The 23,146-nt window shown below is 44.4% G+C and overlaps 12 non-coding genes and 4 pseudogenes across 12 annotated transcripts; 2 read left to right on the top strand and 14 right to left on the bottom strand.

Annotated features, from left to right (window-relative positions):
- Positions 1 to 811: 811 nt before the first annotated feature.
- Positions 812 to 953, bottom strand: LOC135008252 (U1 spliceosomal RNA; annotated as a pseudogene).
- Positions 954 to 1,105: 152 nt separating this feature from the next.
- On the bottom strand, positions 1,106 to 1,269 carry LOC135007980 (U1 spliceosomal RNA). Its single transcript, XR_010207799.1, has one exon. It is a non-coding gene; the product is annotated as a U1 spliceosomal RNA (small nuclear RNA).
- A 674-nt stretch (positions 1,270 to 1,943) lies between these two features.
- LOC135008185 (U1 spliceosomal RNA) lies at positions 1,944 to 2,106 on the bottom strand. Its single transcript, XR_010208001.1, has one exon. It is a non-coding gene; the product is annotated as a U1 spliceosomal RNA (small nuclear RNA).
- Positions 2,107 to 2,258: 152 nt separating this feature from the next.
- Positions 2,259 to 2,430, bottom strand: LOC135008095 (U1 spliceosomal RNA). Its single transcript, XR_010207912.1, has one exon. It is a non-coding gene; the product is annotated as a U1 spliceosomal RNA (small nuclear RNA).
- A 674-nt stretch (positions 2,431 to 3,104) lies between these two features.
- On the bottom strand, positions 3,105 to 3,267 carry LOC135008168 (U1 spliceosomal RNA). Its single transcript, XR_010207984.1, has one exon. It is a non-coding gene; the product is annotated as a U1 spliceosomal RNA (small nuclear RNA).
- Positions 3,268 to 3,419: 152 nt separating this feature from the next.
- LOC135008022 (U1 spliceosomal RNA) lies at positions 3,420 to 3,583 on the bottom strand. The gene has a single exon (XR_010207841.1). It is a non-coding gene; the product is annotated as a U1 spliceosomal RNA (small nuclear RNA).
- Positions 3,584 to 4,281: 698 nt separating this feature from the next.
- Positions 4,282 to 4,417, bottom strand: LOC135008280 (U1 spliceosomal RNA; annotated as a pseudogene).
- Positions 4,418 to 4,569: 152 nt separating this feature from the next.
- On the bottom strand, positions 4,570 to 4,732 carry LOC135008015 (U1 spliceosomal RNA). The gene has a single exon (XR_010207835.1). It is a non-coding gene; the product is annotated as a U1 spliceosomal RNA (small nuclear RNA).
- Positions 4,733 to 6,616: 1,884 nt separating this feature from the next.
- LOC135008344 (U1 spliceosomal RNA) lies at positions 6,617 to 6,780 on the bottom strand. Its single transcript, XR_010208115.1, has one exon. It is a non-coding gene; the product is annotated as a U1 spliceosomal RNA (small nuclear RNA).
- Positions 6,781 to 6,932: 152 nt separating this feature from the next.
- On the bottom strand, positions 6,933 to 7,096 carry LOC135008177 (U1 spliceosomal RNA). Its single transcript, XR_010207993.1, has one exon. It is a non-coding gene; the product is annotated as a U1 spliceosomal RNA (small nuclear RNA).
- Positions 7,097 to 7,766: 670 nt separating this feature from the next.
- LOC135008261 (U1 spliceosomal RNA) lies at positions 7,767 to 7,930 on the bottom strand. The gene has a single exon (XR_010208068.1). It is a non-coding gene; the product is annotated as a U1 spliceosomal RNA (small nuclear RNA).
- A 152-nt stretch (positions 7,931 to 8,082) lies between these two features.
- LOC135008038 (U1 spliceosomal RNA) lies at positions 8,083 to 8,246 on the bottom strand. The gene has a single exon (XR_010207857.1). It is a non-coding gene; the product is annotated as a U1 spliceosomal RNA (small nuclear RNA).
- Positions 8,247 to 8,917: 671 nt separating this feature from the next.
- On the bottom strand, positions 8,918 to 9,080 carry LOC135008208 (U1 spliceosomal RNA). Its single transcript, XR_010208021.1, has one exon. It is a non-coding gene; the product is annotated as a U1 spliceosomal RNA (small nuclear RNA).
- Positions 9,081 to 12,805: 3,725 nt separating this feature from the next.
- Positions 12,806 to 12,984, top strand: LOC135008364 (U1 spliceosomal RNA; annotated as a pseudogene).
- Positions 12,985 to 20,033: 7,049 nt separating this feature from the next.
- Positions 20,034 to 20,196, top strand: LOC135008184 (U1 spliceosomal RNA). The gene has a single exon (XR_010208000.1). It is a non-coding gene; the product is annotated as a U1 spliceosomal RNA (small nuclear RNA).
- Positions 20,197 to 22,277: 2,081 nt separating this feature from the next.
- On the bottom strand, positions 22,278 to 22,456 carry LOC135008362 (U1 spliceosomal RNA; annotated as a pseudogene).
- Positions 22,457 to 23,146: the final 690 nt, after the last annotated feature.

The raw sequence follows: 23,146 nt of genomic DNA, 5'->3' as shown, positions 1-23,146 counted from the left end.
CTGTTTCCACTTCTCTTTTCTTCAGCCGCTCCCTTCTATACCCTTGTGCACTATCCTGACTTCTCCTCCCGTCTGCTTACTTTGTGCCTTCCAATGCACAATGCAAACTACAGGTAGTGCTGCAGGGCCCACACCCTTTTACTTGCCTTACAGAGCAGCTCTTGAGCTGTTACAGTGCCCAGCTGCTGCAAGAAATCTGCTGGAAAGCTTCAGGGGATGGGGCATAGCCAACATGAGCCCCACACCAAAGCAGGGTGCAGCAGAAGGCTGCCTAATACTGAAGCACCCCCAAACAACAAACCAAATGCAACAACTAGTGCAAGCATTCCTCTGGGAAGGCCTGCCGCAGATGGATTTGCATATGGTGATGTCATCCAAGCAGTGGGTCAAAGTTGGCTTCAACCCTCGTCTGCATATGAAAACAGAAAAGGGGCGTGCAGGGCATGGTGGCCTTTTGCGGCGCTTGACTGACCCCTAGTTTGCATTAAACACCTCCACCCTCCTTCGGTGTGGGGCTGATGTTGGCTATGCCCCAGCCCCTGAAGCATTCAAGCTGATTTCTTGCAGCAGCTGGGCACTGTAACAGCTCCAGAGCTGCTCTGTAAGGCAAGTAAAAGGGTGTGGGCCCTGCAGCACTACCTGTAGTTTGCATTGTGCATTGGAAGGCACAAAGTAAGCAGACGGGAGGAGAAGTCAGGATAGTGCACAAGGGTATAGAAGGGAGCGGCTGAAGAAAAGAGAAGTGGAAACAGACAGCAAACTAGGCTGGAGAGAGACCTGAGACAAAGAGATCTCAATTATACGAGAGCCGACCAGGGGAAACACAAATTATGCAGTCAAGTTTCCCACATTTGGGGAAATCGCAGGAGCAGCACACCCAGAGTACAATGGGTGAGCCTTGCCCTGGGAGAAGCACCTTCATGATCATAGTATCTCACCTGGCAGGTAAGTAGGAGTTGGGCTAGAGCTGGGGAGGGTCGCTGCTCGGGTACCCCCCTGTAAAGTGAAGGAGATCCAACTAAGGCAGCACAAGGGAACTCTCGAAAGAAGAACAAGGCTAGAGGAAAATCTGAGACAAAGAAATCTGACTTTTACTAGAGCTGACCAGAGGAAAGCACAAACACAGTCCCCCACTACCACAAATAATGCAGTTGAGTTTCCCACATTTGGGGAAATCACAGGGGTCAGCATACCCAAAATGCAACGAATGAACCTCACCCTGGGAGAAAAATCTTCATGACCATGGTATCTCCTATGCAAAATAAGTATGATTTGGAATAGGGCTGGGGAGGGCCGCTGCTCATGCACATCTCTGTCAAGTAAAGGAGATTCAACTGAGGCAGCACAAGGGAACTCTCATCTGGGGACAACAACTGCAGGGAGAACATATATTTTCAGATGAACATGGGGGGGCAGAAGGCTGCCTAATACTGAAGCACCCCCAAACAACAAACCAAATGCAACAACTAGTGCAAGCATTCCTGGGGGAAGGCCTGCCGCAGATGGATTTGCATATGGTGATGTCATCCAAGCAGTGGGTCAAAGTTGGCTTCAACCCTCGTCTGCATATGAAAAGAGAAAAGGGGCGTGCAGGTCATGGTGGCCTTTTGCGGCGCTTGGCTGACCCCTAGTTTGCATTAAACACCTCCACCCTCCTTTGGTGTGGGGCTCATGTTGGCTATGCCCCAGCCCCTGAAGCATTCAAGCTGATTTCTTGCAGCAGCTGGGCACTGTAACAGCTCCAGAGCTGCTCTGTAAGGCAAGTAAAAGGGTGTGGGCCCTGCAGCACTACCTGTAGTTCGCATTGTGCGTTGGAAGGCACAAAGTAAGCAGACAGGAGGAGAAGTCAGGATAGTGCGCAAGGGCATAGAAGGGAGCGGCTCAAGAAAAGAGAAGTGGAAACAGACAGCAAACTAGGCTGGAGAGAGACCTGAGACAAAGAGATCTGAATTATACGAGAGCCGACCAGGGGAAACACAAATTATGCAGTCAAGTTTCCCACATTTGGGGAAATCGCAGGAGCAGCACACCCAGAGTGCAATGGGTGAGCCTTGCCCTGGGAGAAGCACCTTCATGATCATAGTATCTCACCTGGCAGGTAAGTAGGAGTTGGGCTAGAGCTGGGGAGGATCGCTGCTCGGGTACCCCCCTGTAAACTGAAGGAGATCCAACTGAGGCAGCACAAGGGAACTCTCGAAAGAAGAACAAGGCTAGAGGAAAATCTGAGACAAAGAAATCTGACTTTTACCAGAGCTGACCAGAGGAAAGCACAAACACACAAACACAGTCCCCCACTACCACAAATAATGCAGTCAAGTTTCCCACATTTGGGGAAATCACAGGGGTCAGCATACCCAAAATGCAATGAATGAACCTCACCCTGGGAGAACAATCTTCATGACCATGGTATCTCCTATGCAAAATAAGTATGATTTGGGATAGGGCTGGTGAGGGCCGCTGCTCAGGCACATCTCTGTCAAGTAAAGGAGATTCAACTGAGGCAGCACAAGTGAACTCTCATCTGGGGACAACAACTGCAGGGAGACCACATCTTTTCAGATGAACATGGGAGGGCGGAAGGCTGCCTAATACTGAAGCACCATCAAATATCAAACCATATGCAACAACTAGTACAAGCACTCCTGGGGGAAGGTCTGCAGCAGACGGATTTGCATACGGTGATGTTATCCAAGCAGTGGGCCAAAGTTGACTGGAACCCTCATCTGCATATGAAAAGAGAAAAGGGGCATGCAGGGCATGGCGGCCTTTTGCAGTGCTTGGATGACCCCTAGTTCGCATTAAACACCTCCCCCCTCCTTTGGTGTGGGGCTCATGTTGGCCATGCCCCATCCCCTGAAGCATTAAAGCTGATTTCTTGCAGCAGCTGGGCACTGTAACAGCTCCAGAGCTGCTCTGTAAGGCAAGTAAAAGGGTGTGGGCCCTGCAGCACTACCTGTAGTTTGCATTGTGCATTGGAAGGCACAAAGTAAGCAGACGGGAGGAGAAGTCAGGATAGTGCACAAGGGTATAGAAGGGAGCGGCTGAAGAAAAGAGAAGTGGAAACAGACAGCAAACTAGGCTGGAGAGAGACCTGAGACAAATAGATCTGAATTATACGAGAGCCGACCAGGGGAAACACAAATTATGCAGTCAAGTTTCCCACATTTGGGGAAATCGCAGGGGCAGCACACCCAGAGTGCAATGGGTGAGCCTTGCCCTGGGAGAAGCACCTTCATGATCATAGTATCTCACCTGGCAGGTAAGTAGGAGTTGGGCTAGAGCTGGGGAGGGTCGCTGCTCGGGTACCCCCCTGTAAAGTGAAGGAGATCCAACTGAGGCAGCACAATGGAACTCTCGAAAGAAGAACAAGGCTAGAGGAAAATCTGAGACAAAGAAATCTGACTTTTACCAGAGCTGACCAGAGGAAAGCACAAACACAGTCCCCCACTACCACAAATAATGCAGTCAAGTTTCCCACATTTGGGGAAATCACAGGGGTCAGCATACCCAAAATGCAATGAATGAACCTCACCCTGGGAGAACAATCTTCATGACCATGGTATCGCCTATGCAAAATAAGTATGATTTGGGATAGGGCTGGGGAGGGCCGCTGCTCAGGCACATCTCTGTCAAGTAAAGGAGATTCAACTGAGGCAGCACAAGGGAACTCTCATCTGGGGACAACAACTGCAGGGAGAACACATATTTTCAGATGAACATGTGAGGGCAGAAGGCTGCCTAATGCTGAAGCACCCCCAAACAACAAACCAAATGCAACAACTAGTGCAAGCATTCCTGGGGGAAGGCCTGCAGCAGATGGATTTGCATATGGTGATGTCATCCAAGCAGTGGGTCAAAGTTGGCTTCAACCCTCGTCTGCATATGAAAAGAGAAAAGGGGCGTGCAGGGCATGGCGGCCTTTTGCAGCGCTTGGATGACCCCTAGTTCGCATTACACACCTCCACCCTCCTTCGGTGTGGGGCTCATGTTGGCTATGCCCCAGCCCCTGAAGCATTCAAGCTGATTTCTTGCAGCAGCTGGGCACTGTAACTGCTCCAGAGCTACTCTGTAAGGCAAGTAAAAGGGTGTGGGCCCTGCAGCACTACCTGTAGTTCGCATTGTGCGTTGGAAGGCACGAAGTAAGCAGACGGGAGAAGTCAGGATAGTGCGCAAGGGCATAGAAGGGAGCGGCTCAAGAAAAGAGAAGTGGAAACAGACAGCAAACTAGGCTGGAGAGAGACCTGAGACAAAGAGATCTGAATTATACGAGAGCCGACGAGGGGAAACACAAATTATGCAGTCAAGTTTCCCACATTTGGGGAAATCGCAGGAGCAGCACACCCAGAGTGCAATGGTTGAGCCTTGCCCTGGGAGAAGCACCTTCATGATCATAGTATCTCACCTGGCAGGTAAGTAGGAGTTGGGCTAGAGCTGGGGAGGGTCGCTGCTCGGGTTCCCCCCTGTGAAGTGAAGGAGATCCAACTGAGGCAGCACCAGAGAACTCTCGAAAGAAGAACAAGGCTAGAGGAAGATCTGAGACAAAGAAATCTGACTTTTACCAGAGCTGACCAGAGGAAAGCACAAACACAGTCCCCCACTACCACAAATATGCAGTCGAGTTTCCCACATTTGGGAAAATCACAGGGGTCAGCATACCCAGAATGCAATGAATGAACCTCACCCTGGGAGAACAATCTTCATGACCATGGTATCTCCTATGCAAAATAAGTATGATTTGGGATAGGGCTGGTGAGGGCCGCTGCTCAGGCACATCTCTGTCAAGTAAAGGAGATTCAACTGAGGCAGCACAAGGGAACTCTCATCTGGGGACAACAACTGCAGGGAGACCACATCTTTTCAGATGAACATGGGAGGGCGGAAGGCTGCCTAATACTGAAGCACCATCAAATATCAAACCATATGCAACAACTAGTACAAGCACTCCTGGGGGAAGGTCTGCAGCAGACGGATTTGCATACGGTGATGTTATCCAAGCAGTGGGCCAAAGTTGACTGGAACCCTCATCTGCATATGAAAAGAGAAAAGGGGCATGCAGGGCATGGCGGCCTTTTGCAGTGCTTGGATGACCCCTAGTTCGCATTAAACACCCCCACCCTCCTTTGGTGTGGGGCTCATGTTGGCCATGCCCCATCCCCTGAAGCACTCAAGCTGATTTCTTGCAGCAGCTGGGCACTGTAACAGCTCCAGAGCTGTTCCGTAAGGCAAGTAAAAGGGTGTGGGCCCTGCAGCACCACCTGTTGTTCGCATTGTGCGTTGGAAGGCACAAATTAAGCAGACGGGAGGAGAAGTCAGGATAGTGCGCAAGGGCATACTTTTCTCTTAGTCCGGGGGCAAGGCTTCAAAATGGGGTCTGCAACGGAGGAGACACAGGGGGCGTGGTCACAGCAGCTTTTCTCTACAGCCTGCACCAGCAGGAGCCTACACCATTTTTTATGATCACGCTGAACTGCAGTGCGACTGCAATTACAGCATGGTCAAGAAGGGAGGCGTCATGCTGGGTGGCCATGCCCTGTCACTGTGCAGGAGCCAGCACAGCTCACACACTAGTCCCCGGGTGCAGCCCCCAACCCCCGGGACACCCGGAGCAACAAAATGTAGATTCAGGCCACCAGGCCACGCCCCTACCTATGAAACCATGCCTCCTTTTTACCATTGCGCTGTTTATCTGCGCACACTGCATTACAATCTCCCTCGCCACCTCTCTGGGTGTCACCAGTGATAGTGACACCTCTGCCATGCTTGTAGCAGCTGGTCCTAAGATCTACGCCTCAAGCCCTGAGTGTTTGCCCTTGTGACTTGTTGATCATCATAGCGAAGTAGATGCTTACAGAAAACTGCAGGGGCTTAGATTGAAAATAAAAAAATTGATGGGTATAAGGTAGAGAGGAGCGGGTTCGATTCTCCGAGAACCGAATTCCCCACGAACTCCACGTGGTTTACACTGGTCCGAGGCAGGCTCGGTTGTTCCCGCCTGACTCGGAAAACCTGAACAAGGGAAAATGTCATCATCCCGCTGTCGGATTCTTGCGAGATTCGGATTCCATATAAAGAGCTGCGCGTTGCTGCCATTTTTACTCGTGCATTGAAGAGAGAGCGGAGAGGACGTGGCTATGTTCTCTCAGTGGAAATCTCAATATCAGTGCTCAGTATCAGTGGTTACTTATTGCTGCTCAGTAATACTAGTAGTGTGTCTCTCCTGCTCAGTGTCAGTTCTCAGTAGTATCCTCATCAGTGCTCAGTATCACTGCTCATTGTCTTGTGCTGCATTGTGGTGCTCAGCATACAACAGTACATTACTAATAGTCCAGTGCTGCATCTTGCTGCTCATGTTGGCTATGCCCCAGCCCCTGAAGCATTCAAGCTGATTTTTTGCAGCAGCTGGGCACTGTAACAGCTCCAGAGCTGCTCTGTAAGGCAAGTAAAAGGGTGTTGGCCCTGCAGCACTACCTGTAGTTTGCATTGTGCGTTGGAAGGCACAAAGTAAGCAGACAGGAGAAGTCAGGAGAGTGCACAAGGGCATAGAAGGCAGGGGCTCAAGAAAAGAGAAGTGGAAACAGACAGCAAACTAGGCTGGAGAGAGACCTGAGACAAAGAGATCTGAATTATACGAGTAGCCGACCAGAGGAAACACAAATTATGCAGTCAAGTGTCCCACATTTGGGGAAATCGTAGGAGCAGCACACCCAGAGTGCAATGGGTGAGCCTTGCCCTGGTAGAAGCACCTTCCTGATCATAGTATCTCACTTGGCAGGTAAGTAGGAGTTGGGCTTGAGCTGGGGAGGGTCGCTGCTCGGGCACCCCCCTGTCAAGTGAAGGAGATCCAACTGAGGCAGCACAAGGAAACTCTCGAAAAAAGAACAAGGCTAGAGGAAGATCTGAGACAAAGAAATCTGACTTTTACCAGAGCTGACCAGAGGAAAGCACAAACACAGTCCCCCACTACCACAAATAATGCAGTCGAGTTTCCCACATTTGGGGAAATCACAGGGGTCAGCATACCCAGAATGCAATGAATGAACCTCACCCTGGGAGAACAATCTTCATGACCATGGTATCTCCTATGCAAAATAAGTATGATTTGGGATAGGGCTGGGGAGGGCCGCTGCTCAGGCACATTTCTGTCAAGTAAAGGAGATTCAACTGAGGCAGCACAAGGGAACTCTCATCTGGGGACAACAACTGCAGGGAGAACACATATTTTCAGATGAACATGGGAGAGCAGAAGGCTGCCTAATACTGAAGCACCCCAAACAACAAACCAAATGCAACAACTAGTACAAGCATTCCTGGGGGAAGGTCTGCAGAAGACGGATTTGCATACGGTGATGTCATCCAAGCAGTGGGCCAAAGTTGGCTGGAACCCTCATCTGTATATGAAAAGAGAAAAGGGGTATGCAGGGCATGGCGGCCTTTTGCGGCGCTTGGATGACCCTTAGTTCGCATTAAACACCTCCACCCTCCGTCGGTGTGGGGCTCATGTTGGCTATGCCCCAGCCCCTGAAGCATTCAAGCTGATTTCTTGCAGCAGCTGGGCACTGTAACAGCTCCAGAGCTGCTCTGAAAGGCAAGTAAAAGGGTGTGGGCCCTGCAGCACTACCTGTAGTTTGCATTGTGCGTTGGAAGGCACAAAGTAAGCAGACAGGAGAAGTCAGGAGAGTGCACAAGGGCATAGAAGGCAGCGGCTCAAGAAAAGAGAAGTGGAAACAGACAGCAAACTAGGCTGGAGAGAGACCTGAGACAAAGAGTTCTGAATTATACGAGTAGCCGACTAGAGGAAACACAAATTATGCAGTCAAGTGTCCCACATTTGGGGAAATCGTAGGAGCAGCACACCCAGAGTGCAATGGGTGAGCCTTGCCCTGGGAGAAGCACCTTCATGATCATAGTATCTCACCTGGCAGGTAAGTAGGAGTTGGGCTAGAGATGGGGAGGGTCGCTGCTCGGGCACCCCCCTGTCAAGTGAAGGAGATCCAACTGAGGCAGCACAAGGAAACTCTCGAAAAAAGAACAAGGCTAGAGGAAGATCTGAGACAAAGAAATCTGTCTTTTACCAGAGCTGACCAGAGGAAAGCACAAACACAGTCCCCCACTACCACAATTAATGCAGTCGAGTTTCCCACATTTGGGGAAATCACAGGGGTCAGCATACCCATAATGCAATGAATGAACCTCACCCTGGGAGAACAATCTTCATGACCATGGAAACTCCTATGCAAAATAAGTATGATTTGGGATAGGGCTGGGGAGGGCCGCTGCTCAGGCACATCTCTGTCAAGTAATGGAGATTCAACTGAGGCAGCACAAGGGAACTCTCATCTGGGGACAACAACTGCAGGGAGAACACATATTTTCAGATGAACATGGGAGGGCAGAAGGCTGCCTAATACTGAAGCACCCCCAAACAACAAACCAAATGTAACAACTAGTAAAAGCATTCCTGGGAGAAGGTCTGCAGAAGACGGATTTGCATACGGTGATGTCATCCAAGCAGTGGGCCAAAGTTGGCTGGAACCCTCATCTGCATATGAAAAGAGAAAAGGGTTATGCAGGGCATGGCGGCCTTTTGCGGTGCTTGGATGACCCCTAGTTCGCATTAAATACCTCCACCCTCCTTCGGTGTGGGGCTCATGTTGGCTATGCCCCAGCCCCTGAAGCATTCAAGCTGATTTCTTGCAGAAGCTGGGCACTGTAACAGCTCCAGAGCTGCTCTGTACGGCAAGTAAAAGAGTGTGGGCCCTGCAGCACTACCTGTAGTTCGCATTGTGCGTTGGAAGGCACAAAGTAAGCAGACGGGAGAAGTCAGGATAGTGCGCAAGGGCATAGAAGGGAGCGGCTCAAGAAAACAGAAGTGGAAACAGACAGCAAACTAGGCTGGAGAGAGACCTGAGACAAAGAGATCTGAATTATACGAGAGCCGACCAGGGGAAACACAAATTATGCAGTCAAGTTTCCCACATTTGGGGAAATCGCAGGAGCAGCACACCCAGAGTGCAATGGGTGAGCCTTGCCCTGGGAGAACAATCTTTATGACCATGGTATCTCCTATGCAAAATAAGTATGATTTGAGATAGGGCTGGGGAGGGCCGCTGCTCAGGCACATCTCTGTCAAGTAAAGGAGATTCAACTGAGGCAGCACAAGGGAACTCTCATCTGGGGACAACAACTGCCGGGAGAACACATATTTTCAGATGAACATGGGAGGGCAGAAGGCTGCCTAATACTGAAGCACGCCCAAACAACAAACCAAATGCAACAACTAGTACAAGCATTCCTGGGAGAAGGTCTGCAGAAGACGGATTTGCATACGGTGATGTCATCCAAGCAGTGGGCCAAAGTTGGCTGGAACCCTCATCTGCATATGTTGAAGATACAATTTGTGAATTGCATTTAACACTATCTCCCTTTCCTGGGGAGAAGATGGTAGGGCCGATTTGAAAAACCGGCGAGGAGGCACCTCTTCGAATTTCAGCTTGTAACCCTGAGAAACAATTTCTATTGCCTAGGGATCCACCTGCGAATGAACCCAGATGTGGCTGAAAACTCGAAGACGTGCCCCCAACTGGGCGGACTCCTTTAGCGGAGCCCCAGCGTCATGCAGTGGATTTTGTAGAGGCCGGGGAGGACTTCTGTTCCTGGGAACTAGCTGTGTTGTGCAGCTTCTTCCCTCTGCCCTTACCTCTGGCAAGAAAGGACGCACCTCGTACTTTCTTGTTTCTCTGTGATCGAAAGGACTGCATTTGATAATGTGGTGCTTTCTTAGGCTGTGAGGGAATATAAGGCAAAAAATTTGATTTACCAGCTGTAGCTGTGGAGACTAGGTCCGAGAGACCTTCCCCAAACAATTCCTCACCCCTGTAAGGTAAAACCTCCATATGCCTTTTTGAGTCGGCATCACCTGTCCATTGCCGGGTCCATAGGACTCGTCTAGCAGAAATCGACATAGCGTTTATTCTAGAACCCAGTAGACTAATGTCACTTTGAGCATCTCTCATATATAGGACAGCATCTTTTATATGCCCTATGGTCAATAACATAGCATCCTTATCTAGGGTCTCAATCTCTGCTGATAAGGTATCTGTCCATGCTGCCACCGCGCTACAACCCCGGCCGACGCAATTGCCGGTCTGAGTAAGGTACCAGAATGTGTGTAAATGGACTTTAGGGTAACCTCCTGCTTGCGGTCAGCAGGGTCCCTGATGGTAGCCGTATCCTGGGATGGCAGCGCTACCTTTTTGGATAAGCGTGTCAATGCTTTATCCACCCTAGGGGAGGATTCCCACCGTATCCTGTCCATTGGCGGGAAAGGATACGCCATAAGAATCCTTTTGGGAATCTGCAGCTTTTTGTCTGGAGATTCCCAAGCTTTTTCACATAATTCGTTCAACTCATGTGAGGGGGGAAAGGTTATCTCAGGTTTCTTTCCCTTATACATGTGTACCCTCGTGTCAGGGACAGGGGACTCTGTGATGTGCAAAACATCTTTTATTGCAATAATCATATATCGAATACATTTAGCCAATTTTGGCTGTAACTTTGCATCATCGTAGTCGACACTGGAGTCAGAATCTGTGTCGGTATCTGTGTCAACTATTTGGGATAGTGGGCGCTTTTGAGACCCCGAAGGTCCCTGCGACATAGGGACAGGCATGGGTTGACTCCCTGACTGTTCCCTAGCTTCAGCTTTGTCTAATATCTTGTGTAATAAGTTTACATTAGCACTTAAAACATTCCACATATCCATCCAGTCAGGTGTCGGCGTTGTCGATGGAGACACCACATTAATTTGCTCCTGCTCCTCTCTAGGAGAGCCTTCTACCTCAGACATGTCGACACACGTGTACCGACACACCATACACTCAGGGAATCCTCTTATCTGAGGACAGTTCCCCAACAAGGCCCTTTGGAGAGACAGAGAGAGAGAGTATGCCAGCACACACCCCAGCGCTATATGACCCAGGAAAAAAACACAATAATTTTATGTTTACCCAGTAGCGCTGTATTTCCATATGCGCCTAATTATGTGCCCCCCTCTTCTTTAAGACCCTCTTTCTACCGTGGTATAAGCAGGGGAGAGTCCGTGGAGCTTCCCCTCAGCGGTGCTGTGGAGAAAATGGCGCTGGTGAGTGCTGAGGGAGAAGCCCCACCCCCTCAGCGATGGGCTTCTGTCCCGCTCAAATATAGTAAAAAAATGGCGGGGGCTCTTATATATATATACAGTGCCTAGCTGCATATATATTTATTTTGCCAAAGAGAGGTCTATATTGCTGCCCAGGGCGTCCCCCCTGCGCCCTTCACCCTTACACTGACTGCCGTGTGTGAGGTGTATTGGAGCAATGGAGCACAGCTTTACTGCTGTGCGTTACCTCAGTGAAGATCATGAAGTCTTCCGCCGCCTCTGAAGTCTTCTTTTCTTCTCATACTCACCCGGCTTCTAACGGACGGCGAGGGTGAGACCTGCGTACCGATCCCTCTGGAGCTAATGCTGTACAGTAGCCTAAGAAGCAGAGCCTATCAACTCACAGAAGTAGGTGTGCATCTCTCCCCTCCGCCCCTCGATGCAGGGAGTCTGTTGCCAGCAGGCTCCCTGAAAATAAAAAAATCTAACAAATATACTTTCTGTCAGGAAACTCAGGAGAGCTCCCTGAAAAGCACCCAGTCTCCTCTGGGCACAGTAGTAAACTGAGGTCTGGAGGAGGGGCATAAAGGGAGGAGCCAGTGCACACCCAGATCTAAAGTCTTTCTTAAAGTGCCCATGTCTCCTGCCGAGCCCGTCTATCCCCCATGGTCCTTACGGAGTCCCCAGCATCCTCTAGGACGTAAGAGAAAAATTATGCTGGCAGAAAAATCCAATTGAGTGATTAAACAGCTCCAGAGCTGCTCTGTAAGGCAAGTAAAAGGGTGTGGGCCCTGCAGCACTACCTGTAGTTTGCATTGTGCATTGGAAGCCTAGTTTGCTGTCTGTTTCCACTTCTTTTTTCTTGAGCCCCTCCCGTCTATACCCTTGTGCACTATCCTGACTTCTCCTCCCGTCTGCTTACTTTGTGCCTTCCAATGCACAATGCAAACTACAGGTAGTGCTGCAGGGCCCACACCCTTTTACTTGCCTTACAGAGCAGCTCTTGAGCTGTTACAGTGCCCAGCTGCTGCAAGAAATCAGCGTGAATGCTTCAGGGGCTGGGGCATGGCCAACATGAGCCCCACACCGAAGGAGGGTGGGGGTGTTTAATGCGAACTAGGGGTCTCGCACAATGCGAACTACAGGTAGTGCTGCAGGGCCCACACCCTTTTACTTGCCTTACAGAGCAGCTCTGGAGCTGTTACAGTGCCCAGCTGCTGCAAGAAATCAGCTTGAATCCTTCAGGGGCTGGGGCATAGCCAACATGAGCCCCACACCGACGGAGGGTGGAGGTGTTTAATGCGAACTAGGGGTCATCCAAGTGCCGCAAAAGGCTGCCATGCCCTGCACGCCCCTTTTCTCTTTTCATATGCAGACGAGGGTTGAAGCCAACTTTGACCCACTGCTTGGATGACATCGCCATATGCAAATCCATCTGCTGCAGGCCTTCCCCCAGGAATGCTTGCACTAGTTGTTGCATTTGGTTTGTTGTTTGGGGGTGCTTCAGTATTAGGCAGCCTTCTGCCCTCCCATGTTCATCTGAAAATATGTGTTCTCCCTGCAGTTGTTGTCCCCAGATGAGAGTTCCCTTGTGCTGCCTCAGTTGAATCTCCTTTACTTGACAGAGATGTGCCTGAGCAGCGGCCCTCCCCAGCCCTATCCCAAATCATACTTATTTTGCATAGGAGATACCATGGTCATGAAGACTGTTCTCCCAGGGTGCGGTTCATTCATTGCATTCTGGGTATGCTGACCCCTGTGATTTCCCCAAATGTGGGAAACTCGACTGCATTATTTAATGCGAACTAGGGGTCATCCAAGCACCGCAAAAGGCCGCCATGCCCTGCATACCCCTTTTCTCTTTTCATAAGCAGACGAGGTTTGAAGCCAACTTTGACCCACTGCTTGGATGACATCACTTGCTGCCTTTCCAATGAAGCAAGTTTAATTTAATAATAGGTGAAAAACCATCCCTACAAAGGTGTTAATCAGATACTTGGCTTTGTGGACACTTTTCAGAGCACAAATTTGTTAGCATAAAAATAAAGCCAGAAAATGAAGAGCTGTTTAATCACTCAATTGGATTTTTCTGCCAGCATATTTCTTTTTCTCTGCAACCAACTGCTAAATTGTGCTTCCTAGCTGTTTTTATAAAATCACTGAATCAAATCTAACTCTGATTACATCAGAGAAGGCCAGGTACCCTACACCATAACAGGGGGTTTGAAATTTTGACTTGTCTACTTAAAGATCACCAAAATCTGATAACAAGGTCAATTAAGTCCCTGGGTGGGATTGAACCACCAACCTTTTGGTTAATAGTCTTACACACTAACTGATTGCGCCACAGCGACACTTTGCAAAAGTGCATACTGACAAAGGCTAATAAGCATTCATCTAGAACGATTCCTAGAAACATTTTAAAAAGTCAATAATGTGGAGAGTTTTTGTAAGATGTTTCTTCCATCAACCAATGAAGAAACACATTGGTACTTTCCCATGATGAGTGAGTGCTTCAGGATCTTTTGCACTTACATGTGCAGCAGAGTACTGTAATGGAAGCATGCTGGGTCCATAACCAAGAGGTAGGCAGATTGAAACTATCCTCTGCTATATGCATTTTTTTTTTTGTTAATTAAAGTAATCCAAAACTGGGATTGATATTTTTGCTCTTTTATTTTTACTTAAAGTACAATAACTTTTACCATTTTAATTTGTTTTAATAGTATATTGACAGTATTGTTTTCTTTCAAAAATCCAATTAATTTTCTTTACCCGATTATTAAAATGGTAATTGACAAAAACAAACTACATTGTCACCAGAAGAGCAATACAAAATGTACAAGTGATATATTAAAATCATCTTTCCAGCTTGATTTCAATGATGCATTGGGGCAACGATTTTGTGAGAAACATCTTCACCCTTAAATAAAGATTTTCTTAATTCCTTACCTGTGTGCTAATTAGATATCACCTTGTTTTCACATTAAACAGACTTCCACATGAGAAAATAGCAAAGATGCAGTGGCGTTAATGTATGTTTCCTGGTGTCAACCTGTATTATTTCCGTAGATATTGAAATGAGGATGCATCTTGCTGCCTTTCCAATGAAGCAAGTTTAATTTAGTAATAGGTGAAAAACCATCCCTACAAAGATGTTAATCAGATACTTGGCTTTGTGGACACTTTTCAGAGAACAAATTTGTAATCATAAAAATAAAGCCAGAAAATGAAGAGCTGTTTAATCACTCAATTGGATTTTTCTGCCAGCATTTTTCTTTTTCTCTGCAACCCACTGCTAAATTGTGCTTCCTAGCTGTTTTTTTATAAAATCACTTAATCAAATCTAACTCTGATTACATCAGAGAAGGCCAGGTACCCTATACCATAAGAGGGGGTTTGCAATTTTGACTTGTCTACTTAAATATCACCAAAATCTGATCACAAGGTCAATTATGTCCCTGGGTGGGATTGAACCACCAACCTTTTGATAAATAGCTGAACACACTAACCGATTGCGCCACAGAGACACATTGCAAAAAGCCCATACTGACAAAGACTAATAAGCATTCATCTAGAACGTTTCCTAGAAAAACTTTAAAAAGTCAATAATCTGGAGAGTTTTTGTAAGATGTTTCTTCCAGCAACCAATGAAGAAACACATTGGTACTTTCGCATGATGAGTGAGTGCTTCAGGATCTCTTGCACTTACATGTGCAGCAGAGTACTGCAATGGAAGCATGCTGGGCCCATAACCCAGAGGTAGGCAGATTGAAACTATCCTTTGCTATATGAATTTTTTTTTTTGTTCATTAAAGTAATCCAAAACTGGGATTGATATTTTAGCTTTTATTTTTACTTAAAGTACAATAACTTTTACCATTTTAATTTGTTTTAATAGTATATTGACAGTATTGTTTTCTTTCAAAAATCCACTTAATTTTCTTTACCCTATTATTAAAATGGTAATTGACAAAAACAAACTACATTGTCACCATAAGAGCAATACAAAATGTACAAGTGATATATTAAAATCATCTTTCCAGCTTGAATTTCAATGATGCATTGGGGCAACAATTTTGTGAGAAACATCTTCACCCTTAAATAAAGATGTTCTTAATTCCTTACCTGTGTGCTAATTAGATATCACCTTGTTTTCACATTAAACAGACTTCCACATGCGAAAGCAGCAAGGATGCAGTGGCGTTAATGTTTCCTGGTGTCAACCTGTATTATTTCAGTAGACATTGAAATGAAGATGCATCTTGCTGCCTTTCCAATGAAGCAAGTTTAATTTAGTAATAGGTGAAAAACCATCCCTACAAAGGTGTTAATCAGAGACTTGGCTTTGTGGACACTTTTCAGAGAACAAATTAGTTAGTATAAAAATAAAGCCAGAAAATGAAGAGCTGTTTAATCACTCAATTGGATTTTTCTGCCAGCATATTTCTTTTTCTCTGCAACCCACTGCTAAATTGTTCTTCCTAGCTGTTTTTATAAAATCACTGAATCAAATCTAACTCTGATTACATTAGAGAAGGCTACACCATAACAGGGGGTTTGAAATTTTGACTTGTCTACTTAAAGATCACCAAAATCTGATAACAAGGTCAATTAAGTCCCTTGGTGGGATTGAACCACCAACCTTTTGGTTAATAGCCTTACACACTAACTGCTTGCGCCACAGCGACACTTTGCAGAAGAACATACTGACAAAGGCTAATAAGCATTCATCTAGAACGATTCCTAGAAACATTTTAAAAAGTCAATAATGTGGAGAGTTTTTGTAAGATGTTTCTTCCATCAACCAATGAAGAAACACATTGGTACTTTCCCATGATGAGTGAGTGCTTCAGGATCTCTTGCACTTACATGTGCAGCAGAGTACTGTAATGGAAGCATGCTGGGTCCATAACCCAGAGGTAGGCAGATTGAAACTATCCTCTGCTATATGCATTTTTTTTGTTAATTAAAGTAATCCAAAACTGGGATTGATATTTTTGCTCTTTTATTTTTACTTAAAGTACAATAACTTTTACCATTTTAATTTGTTTTAATAGTATATTGACAGTATTGTTTTCTTTCAAAAATCCTATTAATTTTCTTTACCCGATTATTAAAATGGTAATTGACAAAAACAAACTACATTGTCACCAGAAGAGCAATACAAAATGTACAAGTGATATATTAAAATCATCTTTCCAGCTTGAATTTCAATGATGCATTGGGGCAACGATTTTGTGAGAAACATCTTCACCCTTAAATAAAGATGTTCTTAATTCCTTACCTGTGTGCTAATTAGATATCACCTTGTTTTCACATTAAACAGACTTCCACATGAGAAAACAGCAAAGATGCAGTGGCGTTAATGTTTCCTGGTGTCAACCTGTATTATTTCCGTAGATATTGAAATGAGGATGCATCTTGCTGCCTTTCCAATGAAGCAAGTTTAATTTAGTAATAGGTGAAAAACCATCCCTACAAAGATGTTAAGATACTTGGCTATGTGGACACTTTTCAGAGAACAAATTTGTTATCATAAAAATAAAGCCAGAAAATGAAGAGCTGTTTAATCACTCAATTGGATTTTTCTGCCAGCATTTTTCTTTTTCTCTGCAACCCACTGCTAAATTGTGCTTCCTAGCTGTTTTTTTATAAAATCACTTAATCAAATCTAACTCTGATTACATCAGAGAAGGCCAGGTACCCTACACCATAAGAGGGGGTTTGCAATTTTGACTTGTCTACTTAAATATTACCAAAATCTGATCACAAGGTCAATTACGTCCCTGGATGGGATTGAACCACCAACCTTTTGATTAATAGCTGAACACACTAACCGATTGCGCCACAGAGACACTTTGTGAAAAGTACATACTGACAAAGACTAATAAGCATTCATCTAGAACGTTTCCTAGAAAAACTTTAAAAAGTCAATAATCTGGAGAGTTTTTGTAAGATGTTTCTTCCAGCAACCAATGAAGAAACACATTGGTACTTTCGCATGATGAGTGAGTGCTTCAGGATCTCTTGCACTTACATGTGCAGCAGAGTACTGCAATGGAAGCATGCCGGGCCCATTACCCAGAGGTAGGCAGATTGAAACTATCCTTTGCTATATGCATTTTTTTTTTTGTTCATTAAAGTAATCCAAAACTGGGATTGATATTTTAGCTTTTATTTTTACTTAAAGTACAATAACTTTTACCATTTTAATTTGTTTTAATAGTATATTGACAGTATTGTTTTCTTTCAAAAATCCAATTAATTTTCTTTACCCGATTATTAAAATGGTAATTGACAAAAACAAACTACATTGTCACCAGAAGAGCAATACAAAATGTACAAGTGATATATTAAAATCATCTTTCCAGCTTGAATTTCAATGATGCATTGGGGCAACGATTTTGTGAGAAACATCTTCACCCTTAAATAAAGATTTTCTTAATTCCTTACCTGTGTGCTAATTAGATATCACCTTGTTTTCACATTAAACAGACTTCCACATGAGAAAGCAGCAAGGATGCAGTGGCGTTAATGTTTCCTGGTGTCAACCTGTATTATTTCAGTAGATATTGAAATGAGGATGCATCTTGCTGCCTTTCCAATGAAGCAAGTTTAATTTAGTAATAGGTGAAAAACCATCCCTACAAATATGTTAATAAGATACTTGGCTTTGTGGACACTTTTCAGAGAACAAATTCGTTAGCATAAAAATAAAGCCAGAAAATGAAGAGCTGTTTAATCACTCAATTGGATTTTTCTGCCAGCATATTTCTTTTTCTCTGCAACCCACTGCTAAATTGTGCTTCCTAGCTGTTTTTTTTATAAAATCACTGATTCAAATCTAACTCTGATTACATCAGAGTAGGCCAGGTACCCTACACCATAAGAAGGGGGTTTGAAATTTTGACTTGTCTACTTAAAGATCACCAAAATCTGATAACAAGGTCAATTACATCCCTGGGTGGGATTGAACCACCAACCCTTTGATTAATAACCAAACACACTAACAGATTGCGCCACAGAGACACTTTACAAACGTACATACTGACAAAGGCTAATAAGCATTCATCTAGAACGTTTCCTAGAAAAACTTTAAAAAGTCAATAATCTGGAGAGTTTTTGTAAGATGTTTCTTCCATCAACCAACGAAGAAACACATTGGTACTTTCCCATGATGAGTGAGTGCTTCAGGATCTCTTGCACTTACATGTGCAGCAGAGTACTGCAATGGAAAAATGCTGGGCCCATAACCCAGAGGTAGGCAGATTGAAACTATCCTCTGCTATATGCATTTTTTTTTGTTAATTAAAGTAATCCAAAACTGGGATTGATATTTTTGCTATTTTATTTTTACTTAAAGTGCAATAACTTTTACCATTTTAATTTGTTTTAATAGTATATTGACAGTATTGTTTTCTTTCAAAAATCCACTTAATTTTCTTTACCCTATTATTAAAATGGTAATTGACAAAAACAAACTACATTGTCACCAGAAGAGCAATACAAAATGTACAAGTGATATATTAAAATCATCTTTCCAGCTTGAATTTCAATGATGCATTGGGGTAACGATTTTGTGAGAAACACCTTCACCCTTAAATAAAGATTTTCTTAATTCCTTACCTGTGTGCTAATTAGATATCACCTTGTTTTCACATTAAACAGACTTCAACATGCGAAAGCAGCAAGGATGCAGTGGCGTTAATGTTTCCTGGTGTCAACCTGTATTATTTCAGTAGACATTGAAATGAGGATGCATCTTGCTGCCTTTCCAATGAAGCAAGTTTAATTTAGTAATAGGTGAAAAACCATCAAAACAAAGGTGTTAATCAGAGACTTGGCTTTGTGGACACTTTTCAGAGAACAAATTTGTTAGCATAAAAATAAAGCCAGAAAATAAAGAGCTGTTTAATCACTCAATTGGATTTTTTTGCCAGCATATTTCTTTTTCTCTGCAACCCACTGCTAAATTGTGCTTCCTAGCTGTTTTTATAAAATCACTGAATCAAATCTAACTCTGATTACATCAGAGAAGGCCAGGTACCCTACACCATAAGAGGGGGTTTGAAATTTTGACTTGTCTACATAAAGATCACCAAAATCTGATAACAAGGTCAATTACGTCCCTGGGTGGGATTGAACCACCAACCTTTTGGTTAATAGCCTTACACACTAACTGATTGCGCCACAGCGACACTTTGCAAAAGCATATACTGAAAAAGGCTAATAAGCATTCATCTAGAACGTTTCCTAGAAACATTTTAAAAAGTCAATAATGTGGAGAATTTTTGTAAGATGTTTCTTCCATCAACCAATGAAGAAACACATTGGTACTTTCCCATGATGAGTGAGTGCTTCAGGATCTCTTGCACTTACATGTGCAGCAGAGTACTGTAATGGAAGCATGCTGGGTCCATAACCCAGAGGTAGGCAGATTGAAACTATCCTCTGCTATATGCATTTTTTTTGTTAATTAAAGTAATCCAAAACTGGGATTGACATTTTTGCTCTTTTATTTTTACTTAAAGTACAATAACTTTTACCATTTTAATTTGTTTTAATAGTATATTGACAGTATTGTTTTCTTTCAAAAATTCACTTAATTTTCTTTTCTGTGTGCTAATTAGATATCACCTTGTTTTCACATTAAATAGACTTCCACATGAGAAAGCAGCAAGGATGCAGTGGCGTTAATGTTTCCTGGTGGTAGTGGGGGACTGTGTTTGTGCTTTCCTCTGGTCAGCTCTGGTAAAAGTCAGATTTCTTTGTCTCAGATCTTCCTCTAGCCTTGTTCTTCTTTCGAGAGTTCCCTTGTGCTGCCTCAGTTGGATCTCCTTCACTTGACAGGGGCGTACCCGAGCAGCGACCCTCCCCAGCACTAGCCCAACTCCTACTTACCTGCCAGGTGAGATACTATGATCATGAAGGTGCTTCTCCCAGGGCAAGGCTCACCCATTGCACTCTGGGTGTGCTGCTCCTGCGATTTCCCCAAATGTGGGAAACTTGACTGCATAATTTGTGTTTCCCCTGGTCGGCTCTCGTATAATTCAGATCTCTTTGTCTCAGGTCTCTCTCCAGCCTAGTTTGCTGTCTGTTTCCACTTCTCTTTTCTTAAACCGCTCCCTTCTATGCCCTTGCGCACCTTAATTAAATCTAACTCTGATTACGTCAGAGAAGGCCAGGTACCCTACACCATAAGAGGGGGTTTGAAATTTTGACTTGTCTACTTAAAGATCACCAAAATCTGATCACAAGGTCAATTACATCACTGGGTGGGAACCTTTTGGTTAATAGCCCATGTAAGTGCAAGAGATCCTGAAGCACTCACTCATCATGGGAAAGTACCAATGTGTTTCTTACAAAAATTCTCCAGATTATTGACTTTTTAAAGTTTTTCTAGGAAACGTTCTAGATGAATGCTTATTAGCCTTTGTCAGTATGTACTTTTGCAAAGTGTCGCTGTGGCGCAATCAGTTAGTGTGTATGGCTATTAACCTAAAGGTTGGTGATTCAATCCCACCCAGGGACGTAATTGACCTTGTTATCAGATTTTGGTGATCTTTAAGTAGACAAGTCAAAATTTCAAACCCCCTCTTATGGTGTAGGGTACCCGGCCTTCTCTGATGTAATCAGAGTTAGATTTGATTAAGTGATTTTATAAAAAACAGCTAGGAAGCACAATTTAGCAGTGGGTTGCAGAGAAAAAAATTATGCTGGCAGAAAAGTCCAATTGAGTGATTAAACAGCTCTTCATTTTCTGATTTTATGTTTATGCTAACAAATTTGCTCTCTGAAAAGTGTCCACAAAGCCAAGTCTCTGATTAACACCTTTGTAGGAATGGTTTTTCACCTATTACTGAATTAAACTTGCTTCATTGGAAAGGCAGCAAGATGCATCCTCATTTCAATGTCTACTGAAATAATACAGGTTGACACCAGGAAACATAAACGTCACTGCATCCTTGCTGCTTCCTCATGGGGAAGTCTGTTTAATGTGAAAACAAGGTGATATCTAATCAGCACACAGGTAAGGAATTAAGAAAATCTTTCTTTATGGGTGAAGATGTTTCTCACAAAATTGTTGCACCAAGGCATCATTGAAATTAAAGCTGGAAAGATGATTTTAATATATCACTTGTATATTTTGTACTGCTCTTCTGGTGACAATGTAGTTTGTTTTTGTCAATTACCATTTTAATAATAGGGTAAAGAAAATTAAGTGGATTTTTGAAAGAAAACAATACTGTCAATATACTATTAAAACAAATTAAAATGGTAAAAGTTATTGTACTTTAAGTAAAAATAAAAGAGCAAAAATATCAATCCCAGTTTTGGATTACTTTAATTAACAAAAAACAATGCATATAGCAGAGGATAGTTTCAATCTGCCTACCTCTGGGTTATGGACCCAGCATGCTTCCATTACAGTACTCTGCTGCACATGTAAGTGCAAGAGATCCTGAAGCACTCACTCATCATGGGAAAGTACCAATGTGTTTCTTCATTGGTTGATGGAAGAAACATCTTACAAAAACTCTCCAGATTATTGACTTTTTAAAGTTTTTCTAGGAAACGTTCTAGATGAATGCTTATTAGCCTTTGTCAGTATGTACTTTCGCAAAATGTCTCTGAGGCACAAACAGTTAGCGTGTTCAGTTGTTAACCAAAATGTTGGTGGTTCAATCCCACCTAGGGACGTAATTGACCTTGTTATCAGATTTTGGTGATCTTTAAGTAGACAAGTAAAAATTTCAAACCACCTCTTATGGTGTAGGGTACCTGGCCTTCTCTGATGTAATCAGAGTTAGATTTGATTAAGTGATTTTATAAAAAAAACAGCCACGAAGCACAATTTAGCAGTGGGTTGCAGAGAAAAAGAAATATGCTGGCAGAAAAATCCAATTGAGTGATTAAACAGCTCTTCATTTTCTGGCTTTATTTTTATGCTAACAAATTTGTGCTCTGAAAAGTGTCCACAAAGCCAAGTATCTGATTAACACCTTTGTAGGGATGGTTTTTCACCTATTATTAAATTAAACTTGCTTCATTGGAAAGGCAGCAAGTGATGTCATCCAAGCAGTGGGTCAAGGTTGGCTTCAAACCTCGTCTGCTTATGAAAAGAGAAAAGGGGTATGCAGGGCATGGCGGCCTTTTGCGGTGCTTGGATGACCCCTAGTTCGCATTAAATAATGCAGTCGAGTTTCCCACATTTGGGGAAATCACAGGGGTCAGCATACCCAGAATGCAATGAATGAACCGCACCCTGGGAGAACAGTCTTCATGACCATGGTATCTCCTATGCAAAATAAGTATGATTTGGGATAGGGCTGGGGAGGGCCGCTGCTCAGGCACATCTCTGTCAAGTAAAGGAGATTCAACTGAGGCAGCACAAGGGAACTCTCATCTGGGGACAACAACTGCAGGGAGAACACATATTTTCAGATGAACATGGGAGGGCAGAAGGCTGCCTAATACTGAAGCACCCCCAAACAACAAACCAAATGCAACAACTAGTGCAAGCATTCCTGGGGGAAGGCCTGCAGCAGATGGATTTGCATATGGCGATGTCATCCAAGCAGTGGGTCAAAGTTGGCTTCAACCCTCGTCTGCATATGAAAAGAGAAAAGGGGCGTGCAGGGCATGGCGGCCTTTTGCGGCACTTGGATGACCCCTAGTTCGCATTAAACACCTCCACCCTCCGTCGGTGTGGGGCTCATGTTGGCTATGCCCCAGCCCCTGAAGGATTCAAGCTGATTTCTTGCAGCAGCTGGGCACTGTAACAGCTCCAGAGCTGCTCTGTAAGGCAAGTAAAAGGGTGTGGGCCCTGCAGCACTACCTGTAGTTCGCATTGTGCGAGACCCCTAGTTCGCATTAAACACCCCCACCCTCCTTCGGTGTGGGGCTCATGTTGGCCATGCCCCAGCCCCTGAAGCATTCACGCTGATTTCTTGCAGCAGCTGGGCACTGTAACAGCTCAAGAGCTGCTCTGTAAGGCAAGTAAAA

This window comes from Pseudophryne corroboree, unplaced genomic scaffold (genome assembly GCF_028390025.1).
Source record: "Pseudophryne corroboree isolate aPseCor3 unplaced genomic scaffold, aPseCor3.hap2 scaffold_222, whole genome shotgun sequence".
Classification (NCBI taxonomy): Eukaryota; Metazoa; Chordata; class Amphibia; order Anura; family Myobatrachidae; genus Pseudophryne; species Pseudophryne corroboree.
The sequence above is the reverse complement of the archived record's forward strand: the minus strand, read 5'-3'. Positions and strand labels throughout refer to the sequence as shown.